Genomic DNA, 8777 nt, shown 5'->3' on the forward strand with positions numbered 1-8777 from the left:
GTACCAAACATATTATTGACTTTTAAGATCCTGAAAATAGTAAGGTGCTGGCTAGCCAAGCGAAAATAATTAGTACTTCTATATGTCATTGTCATAATGCTGACATGACATGTCAAAATTTTTAAATATGATGATTATCAGAAAAATTCTCCCAAAAATAATAATCATACTGCAAGTCTGCCGTGATCTGACAAAAGGAAGTAACTGCATTCTTCTTACTTTGAGATAATTGCATAAATGAGTTGACCTTATTCAAGATTAATGGTATCGTTTTAAGATCAAAACGTTTGCTGATTGTGAAAGAACAAACCCTAGAATAGTAAAATATTTAAAAGGAAGGAGTTATAAAAGTAGTTTAACGCATCTTGATTTTGGAAAAATCTACACAAGTTTTACTCTACTCAACCCCTTTCAAGTCAGAAAATAAAATGAAACTTTATAAAAAAAATTGATGAAAAGAAGTCTTTTACTAGAAATCAACTACTGGAAAACACAAGCTGGACTCTTTAGGAGTTAAATTTTGCAAAAATATGAATTTTCAAAAATTGATGGTTACTTCTTTTTGTCAGATCACGGCAGAAGTGATGCTGTAGAAAAGGTTACAAAAGTTAGCAGTTATTTAGCTTTACAAAATAAGTAGAGATAGCATATAGAGCTAGAAAAACAATGACACTTTCTTTTGTCATTTTATCATTGCAATTGAAACTTTTTGATAAAGACTTGGACAGTCTAGACTTAAACTCTTAAATCAAGATTACGGGATTTGGAGTGCGAGCCAATTCACTTTTTTGCACCTATTCTTCTCTTGCATTAAATTTCCACTTTCTTCTGAGAATTGAAGATGAGAAATAGTCTACACCTCAGGATCACGGATTGTGAAACAAATAAAAGAGGTGATATGAAGGGTGAGATTTTACAAATTGTTAGCGGGATTCGCCAAGGCGTATGTTTGTAACGATCTTTTTCGAATACGTTCAAACTAGAAATTGAAAATACAATCTAGTTTAAAAATTGAAATTTGAAATCTATAAAATTTGATGAAAATTTTGACTAAATTGAATTGAAGTGGCACACTGAAATGACGCTTGAAAAATGCTGAAAATCGTTAGAAATGGGGACTGAAAATGTGCATACATTTGGTCTGTAAGACTATATTGAGAACTATGAATCTAAGAAAAGCCTGGAATGTATGCACAGAGGAACACCAGAAGTAGAAAAAATATGAAAATTTGATTTGAAAAATCAAATTGGTGCGAAAGAGAAATTGTGTATTTTTTTAATACGCCGTTCATTAACTCAAATCAAATGACTTTGGAGGTTCGGTGAAATGGTGGCCGAATTGCCGTCCCATGTTTTGTCAGATACAGTAGTCCCAAGTTAGAGCAGTTGACAGTATTCAACCAAGTTGTTTTACTTACCCTTGATTATGGCCAAAACTTCTAGCGCAGCAAATGATATTCTAAATGGTAGAGTAGAGCAACGAGTGAGCAGAACATTTATTTGGAAATTTTGCTGCTTTGGTTGGTCAGGCATTTTGTTGATGGCTATGCCATCATAGCATAGTTTCCCTCCCTCCCTCCCTCCACTGATATGCAAGTTACCCGATCTCATTAGATGAGATTAGTTAGGTGAGTATTTTTTTTTCTTTTTTGAAGCTCTTCTAGAATTACTAGATATATACAAGATGAACTACAGTAGCTAGGTTTGATATTGCCCATCATCAGAATACCTTAAGGGAACTTATTTTGGCGGGAACTTATTTTAGCGAGCAGCAAAAATCCTAAAAAAATTTAATTTTGACGAGAACTAATTTTGGCGAATGACAGCGTAAATCTGTTCTATTTTGCCTTATTTTGAGCAACTTTGATGAAATTCAGGGGTTATTTAGGTAAGAAGTCAAAAAATTTAATTTTGGCGAGTGAGCAAAATATTTAATTTTGGCCGGAACTAATTTTGGTGAATTTTCGCCAAGGCGATGGGAATTTGATGTTCTGTTTACCGTCGACCGCCCGCATGCTCTTGAGCCGCCGCTCAAAAAAGTTCATTATTTCTTAAAAACTCATTATTTTCTTCTTTTCCTGTGCCAAGCTATCCAAAACACTCAAAGTGAATCAAAAATAACATCTTCGCTAACAAAATGTGCGCCTCGAGTAAAAAACATGGTTCCAATCACGTCCGCGAATGGGGCCCGCGGGCATTTTTTTAAGCAGTGGGCGGCATCAAGGGCGTTTTAGAAATTCGCGTTTCAGACGCGTCTCGAACGCGTTTGAATTTTCGCGCATGTCATTTTGATTCGGAAAGTGAAAGCAGCTCGATTTCACGGTGGAACTCAACTTTGTTGGAGATTGGAAGCACCAGGTGGAATAATGAATAATGAATAATGAAATTTTGCCGCATCAAAAATTTTTTGAAACGCGACGGTAAACAGAACATCAAATTCCCATCGCCCAAATTCGTCAAAATTAGTTCCCGCCATCCAAAAAAGTTCCCTTAAGGTAGTTTCAATTTTGACCAGCTGGGAATGGCTACTACTCACGGTAGCGGTTACGAAAAGAAATGTTTGACCACCTCCCTTTTCTTGAATCCTCTTGATTCATAATGATTGATGATCAAAAAGGAAAGACTTATTAGACTTATTTGTCAAAGAAATCGGTACACTGTCACCAACTTCATCACCTGGACCTGATGGTTTTCCAGCTATTCTTCTGCTAAAAACTAAAGATAACATTGATCTACCACTTTCAATCATCTGGAGGAACATACTTAACAAAGGAATCACTCCAAAACTTTTAAAAACTGCACTGGACATCCGTCATCCCCAGTCTTAGTGGTATTTTTCCCTCTACTCTCAAAATATCTAAAGTTGTGCCTGTCTTCAAACACAAAGGTTCTCCCCTTGAAGTCTCTAATTATAGGCCAATTTCACTTTTATCTAACATTGAAAGTTTTTTTGAGAAAGTGATGTATTCACGTCTCTCTGACTTTCTTGAAAACCAATCAAATCCTACTCTCGACAATTTGATTTTCGTAAGGCTCACTACGACCCTGCCTATGCCCCGGACAGTCCGGGGTTTTTTTGATGCGTGCCCGGGGTCCGTATTATTTGTTTTTGAGAGACTACCCCGGACTATCGCTGACCGCACGGGCTTTTATCTAATTCATTGAAAAAAAAAAAAGACCTGGATAAAATGTCCGGGGGTTTAAAGTGTGCTCGGCGATATACGTCCGGGGTAAATTTATGGCGCAAAAATTGGAGCGGGGAAAAAGTTATTTTTTTCAGACCCCAGACATTTGCCCCGGACTGTCCGGGGCATAGGCAGGGTCGTGGCTAGCCTGGGAATCCATGCTATGATTTCTTCTTTGATAAACTGATGGCGAAATGTATAGCATGGTATGGGTTGAGAGTTTGAATTTCTCAGATCCTAATAACGGTTGAAAACATAGCCAATCAAATTTTGTTATTCTTTTACTGGTCACACTTTCTTAGAGAAAGCGCCACTTTCGAAATTTGGTTTTTATTTTAGTAAGTGAGGACAGCGCTAAATTCGAATTTCCCACTGTAAAAAATGTGAGTCCAATAGAGTACCCTGCCCAGTTGGCGACCGAAATTTTTGGATTCAAATTTTTCACTTACTTTTAACTTTTTTGAAAATCCTTTTCAACCAACGGTTAGACAACTTTTAACATGTTCTTCGTGTTTGTTTTGATTTTTTATTTGAGGCGATCTTCTTAGAATAAAAAACTTTCGAAGCGAGCGGTACTAGTGCCCAGTCTGCGACCGATCGTTAAAAAGAGAAAATCAGTGCTCTACTTACAGGTAAGGTCATATTAATTGATCAGGATGATAAAAAAACTCATAAGCTTTCCCGTATTAAATTTATTTACACTCGTTCTTTTGTTTTAAAATAGCTCACTTACATTTCCCTCCGGCATGTTTTTTCAGAATTTTTCTTCAAGTCGCCAAGTTTGTTTTTGTTTTGTTTTGAAAGTGGCGGTCTATGGAGAGTCTTCATTTGATAAAAACGCGGGAATTTTTTATGCCTGTTTTTTTCTCTTCGCGTCTGGAATTTTTTGATCGCAATGTAGCTAGAGTCTTCTTTTTCATTTTTTGAGTTTGGTCGGTCGCAGACTGGACGTCAAATTTCGAAGCTGATTGCATCAACTTTTTTATCAATATTTCACACGAAGGAAACTGTATCGAGCTGATTTTTACAGAAATGCTTTCTAACATACTCATTGTTTTGGACAAGTATTTTTTGGCGTGGGAGTTGAAGCGTTTTTTCTTACGAAGCTTTTTTGTCCACATGTAGCCATTTTTTATTTTTTTAGAAAAATCCGGCTTTTTCGTGTGCTTCCGTGCAAAGTTGGATCTTTCGGATTCTACTCGTTTTTTTCTAAAACCTTTTTTACACAGTACGGGAAATAGGTCAAGGCAGATAACTACCAAAAGAAATTCTCCAGAGGTTTGTTTTTGTATGACATTTCTGGGTTTAAAGACGTTCGGTCGCCAACTAGACCGGTCGCCAACTGGGCAGGGGACTCTATTGGACTTACAGCTCGAACCCATCTTGTGTACATCAAATTATAAAAAAACACACGACGGGTCTCCTGTCTAGGTCGTGGCTCACTCTACTGAGCATACACTCATTAATATTGTCGAATGTATCCCAAACTATCTTGACGATGGTGGGTTTTCCTGTGGTGTATTTGTCGATCTACAAAAGGCTTTCGACACACACACACCACACAGTTGATCACAAAATTTTACTTGAAAAACTCGATCACTACGGTGTCTCTGACTCCAACAGCCTCAAGTAAATGTCGAAGCATCGGACTCAAGGAGTTGGATGAGCTGTTCACAGAAGCCAAAAAGAGGTACATAAAAGAATTATTGAAAGAAAACAAAAATATACCATCTAACACTCTAACATTCCTCTTTTGTAAAAAAATATGTGATTTCTCATGGATAATGATAAGGCTTCTAGTCTAGACTATAAAAAAGTTCGGCTTTCACTCTGGTTACCGTGGTCCGCGCTAGATCCTTCTAAACAACATTGTGTAGCAAACACACGAAAGCTATGACGTCATAGAATGAATTCCCTATCTACATGTAAATTAATTTTCTGAGAAATTCATAACTTTTTCCATTCCTTGAGTAATTTAGCGTCTTGCAGAGGAAAATTTGATGAAATTATTGGAAAATTAGAGTTTTTTTCAGATCTCAACCAGTAAAAAGATAACTTAATAAGTTGAGAATTAAATGTTGAGGGAGCTTCATTAAGTGTAAAACGAGCTTTAAGTTGTTTGTCAAATTCGGGGATGCCCAAATTCGACTGAGTCAGCAAAGCAAAATGCTAAAATCTGCAGCATTTTAACAGTCGGGTCAAACTTTCTCTTATTACTAAAAAGATTTACCGATATGTCAAAAAAGTATTACGAGATAACATGGCTACAAAGGTTGTTTAGTTTGTTATGGAATGATATTATACAAGTCATAATATCATACTGAGCCTTCATACTTTCAGTCAAAGCCGACGGTTCAAATGGCTGCCGACCCTGCAAGAAGCGTGGTGGTGGTGGTGGTTGGTCTCTCATTCTATTATTATTTTGTTCCCTGCATCCCTCTATTAGATCGGTGTTAATTACTTGCTTCAGGTCAAATCTTGGTGAGATAATCCTTAATATATTTTTTAGCATGCTGTCACATAGAATCCCCTGCCCAGTTGACTGGCAACCAAATTTTTTAATTCAAAATTTTTTTACTTGTTATGTTGTCAGTCTAAACTTAAACTCCTATATCAGGATAAGAAACTAGGCTAGTCTTACCTCTTTTATCTTCCCCTTTACAACAATACAATAATGACAAGTTGACACAACACATTGACAAGTAATCCCTGACTGAGAGAAGTTTATATCGAAATTCTGCCAGTTCCATCATGCAATATGCCAACCAGTCTGGAATTCATGCACATGCACAGTACGCCAAATATATTCAGCGTGAGAATGTCCTCAATTGGGTGTAACCTTCTTGATCCTCAAAATATCTTCGGCGTGGCTTTTGCATGGATTCCAGCAGTCAGGACCTCATTTCACTTTATCGATATTACGCAAACGGCAGTTTGCGCTAAATTATTTTGGTTTCACTTTCGATTTCAAGCAAAGGTCTTAGCAACAAGGCGCGCGTACATAGTAACGGGGCTGGGTAGAAAAATCTAAACATAGAATTCAAAAAAAATACCGATCATCGTATAGAGCACTAAAAAATACCCCCTTTCTATGTTTAGTTTGTTCTACCTTGGATTATAACTGAAAAAATCTTCAAATAACCTTTGCCCGCTATCAGCCCGCACGGTAATCTTTGCCCGCTCCAATTCTTAGATAATGAATAAGAGAGGTGCGCTTAGCTAAGCCGTGCTCGCGGGCGATAAATTTATGTTTACTTTTCTTGTATATTTAGTGGTATTTATCCAATGAAAAGGATGTTGACATATACTGCACGACACTGACAAAATATGCACGGCATTGATTATGACATCATTAAATATGTCAATATCGATTCAACGCCCGTTAAAGAAAATTAATTTGTAAATAGTTCTTTTATCGTAAATTTAGAAATACGACAAAAGAGTCAAATTAATATTTTTCCTATCTCGATTATATAGCGTTAGAATACGGTAAATTTCACGAAAAATATTTCGCGATGACGGTACGCCCAATCGCGCCCACGGGAAAGTTCCAATTTTTAATTATCGGGAAATCGGGGAAACCGGTTCACCACGTGGATAAAAAACGTACGGAATGAAACCTGATAGCAGGTTTTCAACCAGATTTATTCAGATAAAGCTATAAGCGGTTCATTACTTGTGGATTTTAAAACCTACATAAGCAAAAACGAAAGTTGTTGTGAAGGAAAGAGTAAACGCAAGACAGAAGGTTTGGTTGTGTTGATCAGGTATGTTTTTATTCTATCCGAACTAATGTTAGAAAAGACCAAAGAGGTCCTGACTGGATTCCAGCCACACTGGTATGCCAAAAACATTTTGTTCAACCACCTTCACTTCAAGATAGGCCACCATAGAATGAACTTCCTATTATAGGATGAACCATATAAATGTGGCTTTCAGCCTTGCACTCCATCGCAGAGGCTAATCAATTTTAATGACTTTTTTGACTAATGACCAAGTTAAAAAATTTTAATTTTTTTATATTTGAGTATTAAAAAGGCATGCATTCAAATAATAAAGGTTTAAAATTTTTCTCTGGGCTAGTTAGTAAAATATCTCAAATAGGCTCTGTGATGGAGTGCAAGGCAGTGAGGCTGAAACTTTTCAATTTTTGAGGATTACGATTTTACCAGTTTTTTAAGTGATTTTTGCCTCGCTAACCCAAATCTCGCAACATTAGATATCAAAATTAGAGTTTTTCAGCGTTCCGAAAAAAACTCATGTAGCAGAAATTTTTTCATCTTCACAGGATCGATTCTGAACAACAATACATTTTTTGGTCTTTGGGTTTGTTTCTGACGTTTTTCCTTCAAAGAATCACTTTCCTTTTCCCCTTGAGTGCGCGAGAAAAAAATGATTAGCTCGCATTTTCGCGCAGGCAAATAAAGATGAGGCGGCAATCTTGCACCGAGGGTGCTACTTAGTTTCCATCCTATTTTGCGCCCACAATAGAATGGTCCAAACATGTATTCCAACTACTACTGGTACTGTATTCCAAATGATAAACTATGTCATTCTGTAAGTGTTTATTTTCTGAGAGATACAAATAGTATATTGAATATATTATTAACTTATTTTATTAAGTAGTTAATTGAGCGCAAATTTTAATATATGGTTGAATAAAAAACAAATGAACAGTTCTGTTTATTCTATAACCCCCAGGAAAAGGTTTTTTTGCCGACTTAGCTATTTTACAAATCTCGGAAAAGAACTCCCATAGGAATTCCGATACCTAACCCGATTGGTTAATTTCGGAACGGTTTCAAGAAAGTTATAATGGCAGATAATTTTAGTTTCTGAGGAAATGTGTGTAATTTATCGATGTTGATGGCTTGTTGATTCTTTAAAGAAAAAAGATAACAGGTATAGCTTTTTCTAATCCTGGAATATCGAGGTTCCAGCTACACTGCAAGGCTGAAAGCCACATGAATATGGTTCATCCTATAAAAGGAAGTTCATTCTATGGTGGCCTATCTTGAAGTGAAGGTGGTTGAACAAAATGTTTTTGGCATATTGATGGAACTGTCTTCTACTGATTGCTCCCTGGTGCTCCTTCGCAGCTGTTTATAAAATTTCCACCAATGAGGTTGCTTCATTTCAAATGGCCCTTCTTTCTGGCACCCGTGGCCTCTCAGTGCCTTGCACAACGGGCGGCTGTAAAATCCCACCCTTCAAATATTTTTTTCAATCTGTGATTCTAAGGTTTTTTCTCATCTTCACTTTACTGAAGAAAGCAGGAATTTGATGCGAGAGTTAGATTGTCAGCGAAGTGCCGTAAAAAATCATTGAATAAAAGAAGAATTTTAAATCTTTGATATTTTCATTTTGAAGAATTGGTGCAAAAAAGTGAAACATGGAAAAGTTTCATTTTTTATTGGTTTAATTGAAATAGGGGGTTTGGAAAACTTCCTATGTTTGGTTTTCTTCACAATTCCCTGTAACTATGGGCAAGCACCCGGTTCCCAAGATGTTGGCTTGAAATCGAAAGTGAAACATTTCCTCAGAAACTTTTAAAATGACTTTCTTGAAACCGTTCCGAAATTAACCAATCAG

Source organism: Clytia hemisphaerica, unplaced genomic scaffold, assembly GCF_902728285.1.
Source record: "Clytia hemisphaerica strain Z4C2 unplaced genomic scaffold, Clytia hemisphaerica genome assembly, whole genome shotgun sequence".
Classification (NCBI taxonomy): Eukaryota; Metazoa; Cnidaria; class Hydrozoa; order Leptothecata; family Clytiidae; genus Clytia; species Clytia hemisphaerica.